Raw genomic sequence first — 15,334 nt, 5'->3', positions numbered from 1 at the left:
AGGTTTTTGAGCTCTTTTTCCTATTATGCTTTAGATTAACATTAGAATAATATAATACTGTGATTACTAACCAAATTAAATTAAATTGTAAAATAGAAAATGATCAGTAGATCAGTAGCTATTAAAATATATATATAAGATGTATTGTGAACATAATTTCGTAATAATAAAAAGCATTTAAAAATCAAATCAAATCAATTATGTTAAATGAATGTTCGAGGTTAAATTCGAGGTACAATATATATATTTGAATGTATTTTTCTTAATTTTATATGAAACGTGACATTATTTTTGCATGTATGTATACTGAGAATATTAAACATTAGGGTTTTTCTCGAAATGATTTATGTATGTGTGTACAAGGATTCATTCGGCGAATATCTTAAATTTAAAAAGAAAGAAAGAATATTTGCTTTGACGTTTCGACATTTATTAAATTCCAACCGGATCTCAGCATACACTCTCACATGCGATTATCAAGTTTTTTATCCGCGATAGAAAATATATGGCCGATAAATAAAATTCCATTTTTATATTTTCAATAAAAACATATATTTGTTTATGTAAATTTGACGACAAAATTTACATACCATCATTGACGATTCGAGCTTGATTCATTTAGTGTCAATCAGATAATGTCTTTACTACGCTTTCAAAATGGAGACTTTTTTAAATTGCCAACACCGATCCAGCGACGTATTTATTCATATAAATAAAATGTTTCACCTTCATTCACCCGCCTAATAAAATACATTTTTCAAATATAAAATTCAGTGATGAATTTCTGATAACAATTTACCATATGCTATCAGATTCAATTACGCATTCAATTGTTTACATTAAAATATTTAAAAAATTTCGTAACGTGTACAAATTGTTGCTCGAAATTGCGCACAATTCATAGCGCGTGGGAATACGTTTAATTTTTTGATACAATGGGCACAAAGTTACACAAATGCATAGATAATTTCTGTAACTTTATTATTATTTAAACATAAAAAAGATCGTGAATCGTTATTGCGATGACGGATCGCTTTTAAATAAGTAACTTTACTGAACGATCGTCCTTAACCCAAAATAATCCTAAAATATATGGTTGCAAACTGCGCTTTTTATAATTAAAAAAAAAAAAACTATGTATACGTATATAATACCAAATATTTAACGAATATTAACCTTCAAATGGACGTGTATTTTAAATCGGACGAAAAACAAACAAGTGAACTTTTATTTAAAATATTCATTCGATTTTAATTCTGATGAATTAACAACCCGGACGTTGTATAGCATCGATTAAAAGGAAGAATATTTAATGAACTCACGATGGATGTAATGTACATACATATATGCATAAATTGTAATAAAACATTAGTTAAATTTTCATAACATATTATACTAATGTGTCATCTTAGACATTATATAACATACATATGTGATTGCAGAAGACTTTTTCCATGCGTCATAACATAACACTCTTCTTATAAAATCGATAGTGATATCAGTTGCAACAATTTTGTTTTATTTTATTTTAAAATTTTGCCATAGTGACATTATAAAATAGCTCCAAATCGTCACTATAGATAAACAAAAAAAAACGCAAACAATATGTATGAATGCGAAAACAAAATATGATAATAAATACAAGCTTTTAAAACACAATTTTTTTTAATATTTTTTAATTTATACCAGGCAGGCCTAACAGGCCTAACCCCAATGCGCCTTCCTGTCCAAAACAGAAACAGAAACTGTCATAATGTGCGCGCGCAGAATACGGGAGGAAAAGCCTGTTCCTCTTGTTCCTGTTGTATCCTGCTCGCGCAAATTAAGTGAGTATGTACGACGGGAGGAGATACCTTTTTTTTATCTCTCGACTTAAGATCTTTCGATTTTCGATCTTTGCCTTCCGATATTTGCGTTTTCGGGCGTTTCACTTGCGGTCCCGTGAGGTAGACCCCAAATTATGGAAAATGTGTATACTGTATATAAAACTATATTCGTATATTAATCTATTGTATGTAATATGAAGTTCAATTATAGGTTTATTTATTTTAATTTTTTTTTATAATGGAAAAAGCCTAACAGCTAACCCCAACGCGTCTTTCTGGAGAGCAACATTGTACATTTAATACAAATATCATTAGTATTATAAAAAATACATAAATACATATCAATTAATATCCACAGAGACATCTACGGTCAAATTTGTAAATTTGCAGCATTTTATACAATTCAGCGAAATTCGAGATTGCTGAAAACTCGAGATTTTGCGAGAAAATGGGTAAGGTTGGCAATTTTTTGAAACCGTTTCAATGAAAATCAGATAAAGTGGCAAACTCTGATAGGAAACAATCGACTTGGAGTCACTAATCCAAGGTCTAGCCAGCAGAAACCAGTGGCATTTGAACCCGTGACCACTATGTTCAAAGCATTATATGCTAACCACCAGTCTATTCTGCTGGTTAATGAATCAATATATAAAAACGATAACATTAGAACACAAATTAAGCAATATCCCAACCAGATCAGCATATTTTTGATTAAACAAATCCAAATCACAGAAATCTGGTTGACGAGCTTGATGCCCCTTGATACAGGTGACGAAACCATCTAATTGATACGTGCCACAGGAGAAGAGAACAAATTAATTAAAAGCAACAAATTAATGTTTATATTATACTAAAATATCATACAACTTATGTATACCGTTAATGCAATTTTTTGATACATTCAGAACTGCAAGTTGTTTAGCGATAGTCTTTTATAACAATTGATGAAACATTTTTATGTAATTTGAAGCGTATGTTGGACACAATTTTTTTTGTTTCATTAAATTGTAATGCAATGCAAACTTTGATGTCAATATTCATCAATTTCAAACATTCAATTTGTTTTGCAAAAACTTCTACTATAATCTCATAATTTAATTAGGATTTGAATTCCAAACAAGTTTTTGCTGTTAATGTTTATGTATCTGAAAACTCAAATACATTTTTTTTATCCTATTCAATTATGAAAAAAATGGGGCTCTCATACCAAGTATGAAAGATTAAGAAATGATTTAAAAGCAGTAATAGGTTATTTGCCTAAATAACGTCTATGAATGCCATAAATCTAGTAAAATGGAAAATTTGGTTAGTAAATTTACAAGAATGCAGGCTGTTTTAATATTGGCGAAGGTCAAACAACACCTAACACGAAATCCATCACATACGGATGCGTTGCAAGATGATTTATTAGGACCACATTACTAGCATTTATTTCTTAATTCGACTTTAAATGTAAAGACCAGATTCAGCCTAGTGGAATTTCAACAAAAATGTTGTTTTTTTCTTTTATCTCGAATCCGAAATCAATGATTGAAAAGTGTACACAAATTGAACGAAGTCAACCATTATGAGACTAAAATATGCGTACACGTCTGTCATTAAAATTCTACGTGATCTATTGTTTATATTAGGTTACACGTGAAGCATGCACTAACCATGATTTGAACTTCGTGATCTTCATACGGGTACACTGTCGATTGCACATATCGAATTCTCAACGGACAAATCATCAGTCATTAGCCTACATATGCAGCCTAAACGCGAATAAACTAGTATCTACCATATTTTTATATACGTTATACTTGAGGAGAAGCGCAGATTAATAATGCGGGGATCAATAAACTTTTTTTCCCCTCAAATAAAATATCGTTTCAAGCTTGATTCAAATCCTGGTACCTGCAAACGTGTGTAGGTGTTTAGTTTTTTATACCTTGAATTTTCAGACTACAAATCCTATACAGCTCCACTTAAAATAGTCATAAATCTTGAAAGAAGAATAAAAAATAATTATTTGCCACTTTTTTATCTATAATATTAATAATATGGGTGGATTTTTGCTATTTGAACTATAGATATTTTCAAGGAAATATAAGTGATCATACAGGAAAACCACAGAAAAGAAAATCAAAGAATATATGTAAATATGTATATAAGTACGTATGTATGTCCTACATATTTATTTATTTTTTTTATTTTTACTATTACTATATTACATATGTATATTACTTTGGAATTATAATGTTGATTTATGTAATAAGAAATATTATTCAATATCATTGTGAGTATTAATTTAGCATTTATGATCAATATATGTATATAGACATAGAAATGTGCTAAAAATGTTTGTGAATTTTTCTCACGAAATCTTTGCCCATGGGTTAAAATTTCTGAACGGTGAAAAGTCCCTACGGTGAAAAGGGCGTATGGTGAATTATCTTCATGGTGAAATGTCCACGGTGAAACAGATACTTTGAAATGACCTTGAATCATATTTGACTTATGTACGTTTAAAAATTGACGTCTCATCTAATATACATATAATTTCGAAAGAGACTTTGTGTTTGTTTGTTTGGTTCGTAGAAAAAAACAAATGAATATTCAAATAAATTTAAATGAAATAAAACTATTCAAAGCAGCATAGCTCAGTCGTTAAGCTTCTGCTTAGCGTCGAGAAGGCACCGGGTTCGATCCCTGGGCCCGGGACTTGAATGAAAATGAATTTTTCAGAGTATGCTGTTGGTCAGACTTGGATTTGTGACTCCAGGTTGATCGTTTCCTATCAGAGTTTGCCAATTTTCTCTGATTTCATTGTTGAAACGGTTCCCGGAAAAAAATTGGCTATAAAACCCTTCCTACCTACTATGTCACCACTAAGTATGATTGATGTACAATAAAATGTATATACAATTCATAGATGTCTCGTTAATTTGCGAGTTTTTCAGTGTCTCGTAATTCAACGACTTGTAATAAAAATGCTGCATTTGTATTTGTAATTTGTAATTGGCCAGGAAGGCGCATTGGGATTTACCTGTAAGGCCTTCTTGGTATATGTATATATATTTAAAAAAAAAAAATAAATAAATAAAATGTTTACTACTACATATGTACATTGATTGGCCATGTTTAAGCAGTTTATATTACAAATACCGAGCGAAGCCGGGTTCAATTCAAACACTCGTTCTAAATATTTACAATTTCTAAAAATAAAAATTCACGTGTATACCTACATTTAACGTAACTATCTGAAAATTATAATGACTGAAACAATGATTATTAAACAACGTAATGTTTGAAATTGTGATTCCGTCTCTGGTTAATGCATTATATGATTGTATAATAGTAGGTATGTATATCAAAGTGTAGAAGAAGGCATTGGCCGGCCGTGTAAATAAAGGTCAAATTTGATTAGGGCTAATTTTGTCTAATGATTTTGAAAAAAAAAGCAATTCTTTCCGCGTGTGAACGTAATTTCGTCGTCAAAATACGTGACATTGCCAATGGCCATCCATGCGACGAAGTGAACTGAGCTGATCACGGAGCTGCAGACTTCCAAGACAATATCGGATTGAAAAGTTTGACAATTAAAAGTTATAATAAAAAAATGTACAATAATAACGGCATACCTTTGACCTGTTGCATGTTTTAGGTATGCAACGATGTGAATTGCGTTATATTACCATTAACCATTATAAGCTGTGTAAAAAAGGTTGCACAAGTCTCGCGGGTACGGGTACAAAAATTCACATATTTTTCTTATAACAAAATTCAATCGGGTTGGGAAACGTCGTTTATATTATTTTGAAAAATATGCAAAAAATAAACACTTTGCAGTGGATTTTATATATATTATTATATAATCGCAAACTATGTCAATCGTACACAGTTTATATGAACACGACATCAAATTATGGGAAATGCGTATACTGTATATAAAAATATATTCGTATATTAATCTATTGTATGTAATATTTTATTTTATTTTATTTTATTTTATTAATTGAAAAATCAACAGTCAGGATGTACATAGATATGTATAAAAAAAACAAATAGTAAATAAATAATATATGTAACATCCGAGTCCAATAATAGATTTTTACAAAAATGAAAAAGATAAATATAAGGAAAACAAATTAAAAAGTAAAGAATAAAGGCATGACAAAATATGTAGAACATTGCATAATTAAACTATAGTATTAAAATATTTGGAAAAGGTTATAAAATAGAATATAAGAAGAAATTGAAATTTACAAATATAAAACAAATGAAAAAGGTAAATACAAAATAAACAAATGAAAAGGAAAAGAATGAAAGCTATAATATGATTAAATAGCACATTACATAACTAAACTAAAGTATAAAAATATTGGAAATATTGGAAAAATAGAATAGGAGAAGAAATGAATCAATCGGTCAAGATTCTCTTGATGTTAGACCTGAATTGATGTAGGGAAATACCAAATAGATCAACCTCATTCAGCTCTCCGTTAATATGAAGTTCAATTGTAGGTTTATCGGTCTCCCTCACGGGACCGAAAGTGAAACGCCCGAAAACGCAAATACCAGAAGGCAAAGATCGAAAATCGAAAGATCTTAAGTCGAAAGATCAAAAAAAAAGGGTGCATGGTAAACGGTACTATGTATATATAATATATATGAGTAGCATGCGGTTAAATTATCTCTCTTTTTGTCATACAGCCTTGTTTAATGTGCACGCGCAGAATACGGGAGGAAAAGCCTGTTCCTCTTGTTCCTGTTGTATCCTGCTCGCGCAAATTAAGTGAGTATGTACGACGGGGGGGGAGAGACCCTTTTTTATCTTTCGACTTAAGATCTTTCGATTTTCGATCTTTGCCTTCCGATTTTTGCGTTTTCGGGCGTTTCACATTCGGGCCCGTCACGGAGACCCCAAATTATGGAAAATATGTATATTGTATATAAAAATATATTCGTATATTAATCTATTGTATGTAATATGAAGTTCAACTGTAGGTTTATTTATTTAAATTTTTTTTATAATGGAAAAAGCCTAACAGCTAACCCCAATGCGTCTTTCTGGCGAAAAACATTGTACATTTCATACAAGTATTATTATTATTATACAAAGTAAATACATATCAATTAACACCCAAAGAAACATCTCTGGTCAAATTTGTAAATTTGCAGCATTTTCAGCGAAATTCGAGATTCCTTAAACCTCGAGATTTGCGAGAGAGTGGGTTAGGTTGTCAATTTATTGGAACCGTTTCAATGAAAATCAGATAAATTGCCAAACTCTGATAGGAAACGATCGACAAATCCAAAGTCTGCCCATCAGCAACCATTTAGGACTCGAACCCGTGACCACTATGTTCGAAAGCATATATGATAAAGTACTAAAGAGCGGACCAAGTTTGCGCCATTTTTTGTTCATTGTTCGCCGTGCATTGTTCATTTTTATGATGAACCTTTTTTTTGCACTCTAGCTTTGTAGTTTGCCCTGTTTCCTGGAAAATAGACCCAAAATGCCATGTTTCCTGGAAAAAGCACGCTTCTGGTCCTACCTCTAATGATAACCACTAGTTCTCACTACTGGTTGAACCAATATGTATAGAATCGGCAGATAAAAACATATTCCAACTTGACATACTCCAGAATAGACTTATTTGCATATGTATAGTAGACTCCCTTGTTAGCACTATAAAAAAAAATATTCAAAAATAGAAATTGATTGATAAAAAATAAGTAAGTTATGTACATATGTACATACATACGTATGTTCTTTCACGTTTTGGGATCGATAAATGGTCCCAAAAACCATGTTCTAGGATGTATACTGTATATAAAAAGATACAATCGAGATACTCCTCTCTTACATGTAATTTTTGTACATGAAATGCAAGAAAAGGTAAGATGAGAAAATTAAGATAGATGATAAATAATAAAATTAGATTTTTCATCTCGAAATGTGAGGCAAATTCCATTTCAACTCGTTTAACGCTAATTGATGATTGTTTTCAGTGAAAGTTGCCTATATTTGGGCAACATACATATCTCTTGAAGTACATACCTTATTTCAAGCGAAAAAGTGGAAAATCTTATTTGCTCTGCCAGCAAAAAAAACTGTCATTCTTTCAAAATTATTTTTTGTTTGTTATCTTCACAAAAAGAGATCGAAAAATAAACATTTGAGTGAAAAACATTTGGCAATGAACAGGCAGATAGACAAAGGTGCCCAAGAGGATGCAAAAGAAAGCGATGAAGGCCAAATGATTTTTTTTTAATTATAATACTATATGGAAGACATTGGGTAAAGGTTGTGCAAGATTAGCAGGAATTAAGTAATGATTGGAAATTATTAAAAATTTCTTAATGCTGCGTTTATTTCATTTACTTCAACAATTTGCATTAAAAAGTATCGTATGCTTGGCAAAGTTGTTGTTTTTATTTATTTATTTTTGTATAATTTCACATACATGCCTACTCATACATACATACATACATACATAATTTTTGACTAATGTATGTAAGAGGGTCATCCGAGCTCGCGTGCCGCCGATGCAGCGTCGCGTATTCCCAGGACTGAAAAGGTGCAACGTTTCTGCACAAAAAGACCGTGCATAATTTTCACGTCAGCCGATACAAAAGCGAACAAAAACCACGTGAAAATCGGCATTTGTTTTACGTATTTATCTGAAAAACCCTCGGGAGAAATATATGCATAGCATTGACACGGTGGAATTTCATTTTCGCGATGCATTGAAATTTCATCTTCAGATGAACATTCATATGTATAGATATGTATTTATATCAACGTCAGGCCTTCGATGAAATCAACTTCAATTCGTTCGAGATTTTTATTTGCCGCTATAAAAGCATTTTAATGGTTGTTATTTTTTATGATAACTATTCATTTTTACACCACCAAATAAATGCTCGTTAAATATAATAGTTCTTGTTTGTTCCATTTTAGTATGGAATATATGTAAGTATATGCTGTGAAAACGAGCTATTTAAATCCATCAATTTTACCTACATATAATCTCCCGTCAAGAATTGTTGCCAGTCGAAAAAAAAAGTAAAAACCTTCCAAGCAAATGTTCACTTTTTTTTCAACGAAATTATTATACATACATACAACGAAGTTAGGGTCAACAAACCGATTCGAATTCATCCTTAAACCTGTTGAATAATCACGAGAAATTTATTTTCAATTTGCTATAAGTTAAATAAATTTCGTACATTTATCGCGAATGAAATATAATGGTGTAATTAAAATGCTTTATTCAAATGATTAATTGTCGCACGTCGACAATGCCAGATTCGAATAGAGGGAATATATTTTTTCAGAACTTAATTTATTGTCGTCCGAGGGAACCTGTTTCAATTAATGTATTATATGTAGATGGTCAGGGCTGGCAAAAAATGTAATAATTTTATTTACAATCCTGCCATAGTACAGAATAGGTCCTAGTCGTCACTGTGACTATGTATACCTATACAAAAATATGAAGCAATAAGTATGAATTCAAAAACAAAACATAGCAGCTTGGTGGTTGCCTTAATTCTAACCGAAAGGTTGCTGGGTTCAAGCTCTGGGTTGATCTCGATTAAAAATAATTTATTCGGAAGTATTTCTGTAGTGCTGCTGCTCAGACTTAGATGGTGACTCCAAGTCGATCGCTTCCTATCAAAGTTTGACAATTTATCTGATTTCATTGTTGAGACGGTTCCTCCGTCGAAATTGGCAAAACCATCCTACCCACTATGTCTATGATATAAAATTTACAATCCATAATTTAAATATGAACAAGATTACAAGATTAATACATTACAGGTTACCGGGGGCAACCTGTAATGGTATATTGGGAAAGTATAAATTTAAAAAATAATAATAATAATCAAAGTTTTTAAAAAAGCAAATAAATCAAAATATAAAAACAAATACAATATTAAATCACGTTTACGATCTCAAATTAAATAATTCCTCAAACAGATCCAAATAATCCAAATTCACAGAAATCTGTTTAAGCCGCTTGATGCTCCTTGCAACTGTCGACGAAGCCATCAAATTGGTACGTGCCACAGGAGAAGAGAACAAATTGCGGCGTCTATTGTACATAAATTGGCTGGGAACATTGAAGCTCAACTCAAGAATTAATGTCATTAATTACGAAAAAGTACATCAGACTAGCTGACGTAAGTGTAAACGAGACGGTGCATTAAATAATATAGATTATGCATTAGCGACAAATATTATACAACAAAAGAGTGGGCAAACGAGATTCTATTAATGTTATTGATTCAAAGAAGTATCTTGATTATCATACGGTGAATGAATGATATATTATGTATTATACTCCTACGTGTATTTCGCAACACTGCCTTTTTAATGGTTTAATTAAATCTGTACAGGAAAAAATGACAAAACAATTAATAGCATAAATAAATTTAAATTTCAACTTTTCATATGTCATAATCCTATGAGAGTTTATGAGTAAAAATTAATATATTGCATTTAAGATATTAAAAAAGAGATATTTCGCCAAGAAAAGTTAAGAGTAATAATTTGATATATGTACATACATATGTATGTATGTATGTATGTAAATTCAAAATGACCTAAAGATAAATTAGGTTCAATATGTAAATTTCTGAACAGATTAAACAGACACTGAATTAATCATTTATATCAACATCTTTCGTTTGAAACTTTCAGTATACATATATACATATGTATGTATATACCTCGGTAAATATTCCACGCGCATTTTTTTTCCGCAAATTACTTTGACAAATGACATTGCAAAGAATTCAAGCTTCCGAATGGGACGTTTCAAATTAGCTTTTGCGGATCTGGCATTCGTTTAGTGCGATACATAATTGCATATAATTTCAGAAAATTATCTGTGATAACCTTGACGCGCAGTGGTTGTCAAAATATTGGAAGATGTCTTTTTTCGCGATTCGCGAAAATTCACATGAATTATTCATCAAATTGGCATTTTAGGTGGTCAAATTTTAGTTTATATATCGCTCGAACACGAATATTTTTGGAGCAAACAACGTGTTCCATTAATGAACGTTCATTTTATTCCCCGGACGATTCTTTTATAAATAGAAATGAGTTCATCTTCGCGAGATGCAAATTTCTAATGATGCTTTTATTGGCGCATTGGCTTGCGGATATTCGATACATTGGTGTTTGCCCATTAAAATGGACCAAGTCCGAACATTTTTCAATGACATCGGACAATAAACCAAGCATATGTAGTAATTTTTAAATTTGTATACACATATAATACAGTTTATTATCTGTACATAAGATGAAGTTATCTTCAAATTTTAATTTTAATTTAAAATGCAACAGATGCTAAATAAAAAACCAGAAGCACTTTAAATTCATTATTCAGATTTATCATATCATGAAATAAATTCACACGTAAATTTAAATATAAATCGCAGAAGGAAATAGAAGCAATAGAATTTTTTTTCATCATCATTCAACATTTTTTCAGTCAATTGGGTTTTACTAGATTAATGCTAACATGTGAAATTCTTAAACCCTTTATGACTATTTTACTTTGCTTAATTAATTCAACATTTTTACTAAAGCATTAAAATTAAAATTGTACGTACATAGGTATGTACATTCAAATTTGCTATGGGTAATTTTAAATTATCGAATTTTTAATGAAACCAAGCATATATCAGAATTGACAATATTTCCTTCTAAAATGTATATTCGAGTACATATGTACATATATACAGAATTACAGATGAGTAAATACTTCTGTAGATATTGGGCTTAAATTTTGTTAATTTTCTTATTAATCCGATTTAAATATAATAGTTTAATCCAAATTTTTCGTTCCTTTCCGTTAATTCTTTACTTACATCTTTGAAAGGGCAATAAGAAAACACCGATGATAGACTTTTCTTAAAAGATTTTGTGGCAAAACGTTAAAGAAGTTCACCATGATGAAGCAGGTACGTTTCGAATCGAGAATGCTATTTAAAAAAAAATTAAACTTAAGGGCAACGCCATTGACATTTCGTATATTCGACCTTTAGATCAGGCGATAAAGAATTAATTAAATTCGATTTAAATTGTGCCTGATTTGGTTTGAATTAAATTTTAATTAAAGCCAAAAGCTTCTAGCATCTAACAAATGTGGTGATTCTATATTTAAAACTGTAGATTTACCCAGTAGACAACCAAATACATATACATACATATTATAGTCAAAAGGAACTAAATTGCTTATAATTTATATTAATTTGCTAAATTGCTTATAATTCATTTTAATTTGCTAAATTGCTTATTTATTTATTTAATTTATTCTAAACAGACCATTGTGGCATAACAGGAATTCCTAAAGCGCCACAATGGTCAAAAAATATAACACAAAAAAAACAATTAAACATAAATTAATACATAACGAAAATAATATACTCATCAATTATACATAAAAAAAAATACATTTGAACATAAACATAAATACATCCATACAGAAACATAAAAAATAGCATTTAATAATAAGAGATAAAGTAAAAATATCAAATAAAAAATATAGCATAAGGAATGCCTTGCACCTACAGCCCTGTAAGGCCCAAACGGAAGAGAGTTAATCAAAATTTCACTCATAAATCACGATCAGTCATGAAAACAATGATGAGCGCAGACTACCAGATAAATGGGTTAGAGTAATTTCCGACAATTTACGCTCACTAAGGTGGAAAATATCACATTCAGTCTTGGCAGCAACGATTTCATTAAGAAATCGAATAGCTCTTGGAATAGGGCCATTCGAAAAAGAGCTGTGCGGGCAGGAAGTACAGCCATCAAATGATGATGTCTACCACGCACATAGTGATTAGGGACATAAAGTCCCAACTGCTCCAGCAACAACGGGCATGACGTATTACCACGTAAGAGCAGGAGAACGAAACGAATTAATGAGAAGTTTCTCCGAAGTTCAAGGGAATTATAACCAAGCATGCCCAAAAGGAAAGGAGTAGGCTAGATATAGGTAATACCCATATATGCTTATATTGCTTATAATATGTATTATTATTATTTTGTTTCTTTTTGTGTTATATTTTGACCATTGTGGCGCATTAGGAACTCCTGTAATGCCACAATGGTCCAAACTTAAAAAAAATAAAAAAATAATTTAACCTTGGCTATTAGAAAATACACTCAAAATTACCAAAGCCAAAGTTTATATACCTGTATATATTTTTGCCTTAGAAACTTGTATGTAAGTACTCGGGCAACGCTGATTACTAATTTTAGCATAATGGAAAAACAGAAAAATAACTTTTCTCACAAGAGGATTGCCCACACAAATGTATCCTGTGGTTTTATTTGTATTTTTACTGGTTTTCTATCTGTGGAATCTTCGTGTGAGGAATACTAGTGAGCATAAGGGCGAAAACACACTGAGTGGTATGGGATGTCACGTGTCCTTGACTTCCCGCTGTGCACGTGCAGAATGAATATGTTCGGGAGGTCGCACGTGTATGCATATCAATATAGAACCGACATGTTTCTCCTACATTTCTTCAAATATGGGATTCACCGTTATCGATCACTGTCAAGCAAGGATAAATACAAGAATAAAATATCACCTAAAGCATTCCAGGGAGTGATTTTTGGCACTATGTACCATGTACATATGTATATGGGCTAGGGGTGCTGCGTTTTTTCGCAAGTATCTAAAAAAAACACGTACCACGTATCACTCAGTGTGTTTTCGCCCTCATGCTCGTGTGGGTAATAAATACTCTTGTTGTGAATTATGAGAACCGTGAAAAACCAATAGTTGAACGTGCAATAGTCGTTGGCCATTCAATACATTTATGGTATATTTGAATTACCGAAATGTGGAAACAATAAATCATTTGGATTAAAATAATACACCAACGCCAATTTAAGGCAATGTAATATATTTTTATCTATTTATTAGTGAATAGAAGCGACACCGAAGGCACGAAAAATATTCAGCAATATTACAGGTCACTAATATTATGATTTTGAAATGCTTTTGTTTATATATTACTAGTGGTTTTACCCGGCTTCGCTTGGTATTGGTAATATAAACAGCATAAACATGGCGAATATAATAGTAAATATTAATTTGTTTTTTTATTAAATTTATTTGAATCGAAAAAAATATAATATTCAACCAATTGAATTGTCGTCATAGAAACTTTGTATTGTTTACGAAGTTCCCAACCAAAGATATACATATATATATGTTCATACTTACTAACATACAAAGTTCGAAATTATATATATGTTAAATTAGTGGTTTTACCCGGCTTCGCTCGGTATTTGTAATATAAACCGCTTAAACATGGGTAATCTAATTGTAAACATTTTATTAAATTAATTTGAATAATTTAATTTATTTAAATTTATTTGAATAGTTTTATTTTATTTAAATTTATTTGAATATTCATTTAGTTTTTTTATTAAATAGAACGTCACGGATTTTACGAACCAAACAAACATACATACAAAGTCTCTTTCGAAATTATATATTAGATGTTTACAATATCTTAGGTACATTTTAAATAGCTACTGATCCAGTGATCATTTTTAGTATTTGTAATTTTATCTACATATACATATATACACATATGCAGTATTAGGAAAAATGCTCAAACACCTATTTAAAATCAAAATAACTGACGACTTTGGTATATATATAAATTATGATTTTTAAATCAAGTCATTTTAAATAGCTTCTGATCCAGTGATCATTATCTATTTTACAGATTATTTTCCTTTTTAGTATTTGTAATTTTATCTATGTATGTATATATGTTACACCGAATCCGTGAAATTGCCTATTACACGCATTCATGTTGCAAGCATGTTGCCCAGTTCACGGATTTGGCAAATTTTTTGGCGAATGCGTGTATTCGGCAAGAATTTGTCTGCTCAAAACATGGAGTCGGCAAATAGACAGCAGCGCTCCGGTGTTGTTTTTTAGAACTGGACAAGTGTCAAAGTGACAGCTGAATAAGGACGTTTAATTTAGTTTAATTTACATATTATTATGTATAATATGACTACATATGTACATATGTTTCGACCATCTCATATGACTTATACATAAATTAATGCCATTTTTATACATTTTGATCAATATTTTAACAGTGAAACACTTGGTTATAATATAGCACGCTCTCCAGTTCACGCATTCGGCAAATAATTTACGGAATCCGTGAACTGGGCAACGTGCTTGCATTTTCCACGCATTCGGCAATTCTCTTGCCGAATGCTTGTAATAGACAATTTCGTGGATTCGGTGTAACATATATACATATGTATAATAGTATTAGGGAAAATGCTGAAACACCTATTTAGAACTTAAACAAAGACGACTTTGGTATGTATGAAAATTATGATTTTTCAAATCGAGACATTTTGACGAGTCTTCTTTTGTTTCAAATTAATTTGAAATTTTTTCGATTTGTTTTAATCGTGTAATTTTATTTGAATTACGGTAATTGATTAA

This window comes from Arctopsyche grandis, chromosome 4 (assembly GCF_051622035.1).
Source record: "Arctopsyche grandis isolate Sample6627 chromosome 4, ASM5162203v2, whole genome shotgun sequence".
NCBI classification, from domain to species: domain Eukaryota; kingdom Metazoa; phylum Arthropoda; class Insecta; order Trichoptera; family Hydropsychidae; genus Arctopsyche; species Arctopsyche grandis.
Note: the sequence above shows the minus strand (reverse complement) of the source record.